Below are 6,000 nucleotides of genomic sequence, written 5' to 3' on the forward strand. Positions count from 1 at the left end.
ATCTTTTGACTAACTTCCTAAAAATATTAATTCAGGTGATAAATCAAGCAACTCATTTCTCCCAGTCATATGGTTACATTTCACAGATGAGAACAAGAATGAGAGCAGTTTTTTTCTAGTATGGTTTCAATAAATTTGATTTCAACAAAAAGACAGGGAAGATTTTATTTTATTTTATTTTATTTAGTGTTGGCATTTTCTTCATGTTTTGAATTTTTATCTGAAACTCCCATATTCTGTAAGATTTCAAATTACCAAACAAAATTAGAATCAGAGACAGATTAAATAATGCTCTACCACTGCCCATATAAAGTATTAAATTTAGAACCAGTATAGTGTTCTCAGACATTTTTATAAGTGACATTAACAAATGTCTTTTAGATTCCTTGGGAACAGTTGAGCGTACTTGTAAATTACTCTTCCGTAGTATGTCTTTCAGTCAAGGACTGAGCTACAGCATGAATTTATAGAGGCACATCATGGTTGATACATTACTTGAGCTATTTGCTGAATGTTATGATGAACAGTTAGCCAGCACTTTCACTGATATGTTCCACAAAATTGCCAACAGTTGAGCTTGATTCAAGGATTTTTTTTTACCTTTTTTAGTATCATTAATGAAATGTAGAACTTTAGTTCCCCATCTTGTTTTATGAGTTATCTTGACCTAAATTAGATAGTAAAGTTGGATTTAAAATGGCAATTTCAATAATGCAGATATTTGGGCTTGGCAAGGCATGTGAAATTTAAAGAAAAAATGTTTATTTGACACCTGTGAAAATATTAGTAGTGAGGTTGTGTTCCTGGTTTGTACTATATTTCCTACCATTCCTATAAAAAGAGTGATGTGTATTGTTAGGAAAGAAATGCCACATACTGTACAGTATATAGATGCAGTCATCTACACACATTTATGCTAGTGATAATAAGATGAACATCTGTTTATTACAAGACATATTGCAGAATAAAAAATGTTCTGTCTGTCTTACGGCATTCCTAACCAGATTTAAATGCACTGCCTTCCTACTATCTGTATATAAATGACATGTGGATTCATTTTTCGTTAAGCTATGAACTAAAATTCAACTGTCATAGAATTACCGGAAGGTGAAAAAGAGAGAGGTTTCAAGGGTGACAGCTAGAAATTCACTTCTATCGCAGTTTCTTCTTAACTTTATTGAAAATCTTTCCTCAGATTTACTGAAGACAACATTTCATGAAGTCTTCAACTAAACTAAATACTTCACAGTGTAGTTAAGAAATGTGGGCTGAAGGGAAAAAAAGTCAAGTATGATTGCTTCCTCTTTTCCTCAATTAAGAAAGAAAACAAGTCTTATTTTCCATTTTCTTGTTGTTGAGTATCCAGGTAACAAACCACTTAAAATCGAAGAAACAAAACTTGATAATTGGCCCCATCCCCATCTGAGCCACAGAAAAATGTAACCATGGAAACCTGTAGACCATCTCCTGCACCTTCAGGATTTAGGCTTTTTCAGAATCTGTCCAACAACCAAGTAAAATTACATTTCAGGGAACATTCTGTTCTTTCCTTTAAGGATGGGTGGAAGTGGACCCATAAATAGTTCTCAACAAGGAAGAAAGGAGGGGAAAGTGCAGGCAATATTCAAGACACTATTTTAAAAAGAGAGATGTTAAAAGTTCTTCTGAGGAAAGAAGAAACATTCATGGACCCTGCGAAAGACAATAATTAAGCCTGGGATAATTCAAGGCCAGCAGGTTGTCAGAAAGCTCAGTTGCAAAGATGAACATTCCTCAGAGCTGAGAAGTTTAATACAAAATAAGTCACTTCACAGCCTTAGTTTCAGCTCTCTATTCTCCCCTTGGTAACTGTGAATGAAAATTCTGCCTTGGTTTAGGAGCCTAACAAGACTGTTTTCATAAAGCTGCCTTATTAGAAATGGCAATATTGTGCAGTCCTGATGTATTGCAACAATTTTAATTTCTCTTGGATACATATTTGGAAAAACAAGTGTAGGTGGATCACAGAATAACAATAACAAAACAATAATGTATCTACAGTTTAATGTACAGTTAAGACCATTTTAATAATTTGAATAAATCAAAAGTGTGTGTGTGTTGCCCAATACTAAATTTCTCCAAAGTGTTCAAGGATAGGTCTAGATTGGTTAGGAGACTGATGTAATTCCCTTAGAAAAAAATCTATGAAGACATTAGTCTTCAAGCTTCTTCCTTGGAACTAATTAATCTAATTAATTGGAGATGGTTGATGAAGTAATAACAGATCCCACCGCCCCCACACCCTCCCCATATGTCTTAGGTTTTAATGTTTGTTTTAACTTTTTATGTTTTAGCTTACACTTCTGTTGACTGCCTGCTACCAGCAGTTCAGCAATTCAATTCTCACCAGCTCAAGGTTGACTCAGCCTTCCATTCTTCCGAGGTCAGTAAAATGAGGAGCCAGATTGTTGGAGGCAATATGCTGACTCTGTAAATTGCTTAGAAAGAGCTGTAAAACAGTGTGAAGTGGTATATAAGTCTAAGTGATATTGCTATATGTAACTGCAAGCCACCCGCCACCTTTACCCTATGGTAAGACGGGTGGTCAATAAAGTTTCTAAATAAATATATAATAATAATACATTTTTTGTTTAAGATTACCTGCTATAACCAATTTTTGGATGTGACTTTGGTGAAGTCATGTAGCAAAAGTGAATTTTCATATAAATTAACCCTCCAAGCTTTGTTTAACACAATACTTTAAATTTAGCTCAAAAATGAATTAATGTTATTGTTGTCAGATTGATATGAAATATGCTCTAAACTTCTTGTTTTCAACCAACATCTTGGAGATGGCTACATTTTGAATCAGTTGTATTTTCCAAACTGTTTTAAAGATTGTCCCAGAATCTGGCATCTCTTTTCATAAGAAAGCCCGCACTGACCTTGTAATAACAAGGGTGACATCATAGCTCAATAGAAATACATTATATTTTACCACTACAATAATTTAATTTAATCTTCCATGAGCCCTTTGTTCCATTTGACCGAACAGTCTAACAAAAGAAAATACCATAACTTTGCAGTCTGCTATTCGGGATATAAATGATCACACAATGTTCTTTAGCTTCTTGTAAAAGTGACTGTAAAGAATACCATGAAGACTGTCCAATGGTGCATGCACGAAGTGTTAATGGAGCCAAGAGATGAAAGTAATTTTCCTAAAGTTTGTTGCATAGGCACTATAGATTAGACACCACCATTATTATTAGCACTAGTGTAATATTGTTCAGGTTTCCCCCCCAGCAATTAAAGATTCCTTGCTGCTTAACTTTATCCTCAGAGAATTTTATATCTCACACATTTTGATAGAAGTATAAGCTCATTAACAGAATATTTTTTAGCCAGACCATTACATCTTCATTTTGAATCACAGCTCATTAAAACAATTATAATCAAATGTTTCATTTTCTTTTTCCCTTGTGAGGAACAGCTGAAAAGGTTATGTTTGTTTTTCTTTATCAGAATCTCTAGAGCTATATAAACAGACTACTTGGACTTGTTTGTGCTGCTTTTCCTTTATATTTTAGACTGTACTTGAAAATGCGCAGTTGAACTGGTGGTGCTTTTCTTTGTGTCAAGAGAGCTAACGATGAGGTACCAAAAACTCTGGGTGTACTTTGTGGATCTTTCAAATTGTTCTCTAGCTGGTCTTAATCGGAAACATGAAGTAAAAATTAAACATGATTGTGCATTATACATTGGCAACTCCCATTTAGATCAATCAAAGAATAAGAAGAGAAAACAGTATAGAAGTAATGTTCACATAAGACATTGCAGAAGAATGTTCAAGAGTGGAATAAAATTGAGTAGTAACCATGAACATGCAAATGAAGTTTTACTCACAAGTAATCAGAATTGTGAACCATTGTGACAAAGAATATGTCACCATATCAGAGAGACAAGAAGCTTGCAACTTACTTTGTTTTGCTCCTTGGAGAAAGGTCCGTACTTTTGAAACAAAATTGAGATTCTCTGTGCTCATCTGTTAGCCTAGAAGAACAAACTGTGATTGGATGTGCTGCAGATGCACAATTAAGTCAAAATGCCTGTTCCCATTGTATTGTATTCCAAAATCCTAAAATATCTGAACATTCCATTCAAAGTCTCCTTCATTTCTAAGATATGATTTGGAGGACAATATGCTGGGGTCCTGAAATACTCGGAGTTTCATTTCATTGGTCTTCAGAATCACAGTTTTAAATTTCAACATTCAACATTCTAGCATTCAGTCTGCAAACGATTTACTATTTTGTCCATTACCAGCGATTATGGTACATCATCTTTCAGGCCATTAGCTAGAGTTAGTGAAGTCCCTTTGGATTCTGATTTTGTTTTTGTTGTTGTTTTTCTTTTCATTCTTCTCCAGTTTCTGTCATTTTTGCTATTTTTCTTCTCTACTTTTTGTTTCCTATTGTATTTTTTATTTTGTTTTTATTTGAACCACCCTGAGTTGATGGGGGGAGGGAGTGTCATACGAATTTAATCAATGAAAAATCTGATCAAATGATAAAAAGTTAGATATAGGGGCTGTTTATAGTGTATAGTTACTACAGATCAAACTTTGCTCAAGTAAGTTTCTACTACAAGGGTTTTTTCCCCTGCCATTACAATGATATCAATGCTGCTAATAGAAAAACTGGTTTTTGTACCTGTATGCATAAGTACAGTTGTTGATTCAAAATGCTTAATGTCTGTAGAGGTGCTTAATCATCCAAGTCATGGTTGTCCCAAAGGTGCTTTTTCAAAAGGCAACTAGACTTTATATCAACTGGTCTTTCATATTCCAGTACAAAAATTAAAAACAATAATAATGTCTTTATAAAAAAAATGTCATGGAGAAAGAAGTAGGAATATAAAATAAAATATTTTTCATCAATAAAAAGTAATGAGGGAGACCAGTAGATTTCTTTTAGGAAATAATTCAATGCATGAGCCCACATTGGTGTACCTTCAAAGGTCCTGCATACAGTTGCAGCTGCAGAAGTTCATCTCTACTACCTTCCCAAGACAAAGTTATATCTGTCCACTCAACCTATCCATGATCAGCTAGCAACCATTGGGTATACTTAATCATGATTATTATCTTTGTACTTTCATTACATTTTCTTGTACTGTTTTGTTTGTAGTTATATCAGCTTTGAAAGTCCCTCAGCCTGTTGATAGTCCCAAAAATGGATTGGGGTCATTTTGAGAACATAATCATTCAAAAAAGTACATCTCTCATCAAAGTGCTTTGGGGCAGATTCCCCACTTTTCAGATTCAAGAATATCCAGTGGTTGTTTATTTTCTTTATTTAAAAAAAGTCTGATCATGTTGCTGCTTCCCAGGATAAATTTTAAGAAAACTGATTCTGATAAAAAGAAAAGATACTATACTTTGAAGCCATTGTATATATGTAATAGTACTTTTCCATGTACAGTTTCCCAAGGTATTCCGTTTTAAAATAAGGAATTTATTAAAATGGCATATTTTCTTTCTTTTTCTTTTACGAACATAAATACACAAAAATTCAGTATCTGATAACCAATAACCATAAATCTGTTCCACAAATAAATCAGGTATTTGCCATTGTAGCATTTTTTTCCTCACAGCCCTTGACCTCTCCTTACACATAACACTAAATGCTATATTTCTTTACTTGGGACCATTAGTCAAACTCTAAATGCAAGTTGCTATTGTGCCATGAATTCTATAATCAGTGTCGAGTATAATGAGGTAAAAGATGTGTTCTCCATTGCCTCCGTAATAATATCATTTTTTTTTTAAAAATGATTTTATTCTAGATAAGAAATAATGTTAAAAGCTAAGCATTTGGTCGATATCAGAATACATGAACCAACCTTGTTCTCTTTTTAATTTGATTTTTGTTATCTACTTTGTTAATCCCAGCATACTCAGGTATTTTGCCTCTGTTAATTCTTTTTCACACAGATGGGTACAAAATCAAGGACAATGTG

This window comes from Thamnophis sirtalis, unplaced genomic scaffold (genome assembly GCF_051295495.1).
Source record: "Thamnophis sirtalis isolate CommonGarterSnake01/CBP01778 unplaced genomic scaffold, rThaSir2_p1.2 scaffold_5, whole genome shotgun sequence".
Taxonomy (NCBI): Eukaryota; Metazoa; Chordata; class Lepidosauria; order Squamata; family Natricidae; genus Thamnophis; species Thamnophis sirtalis.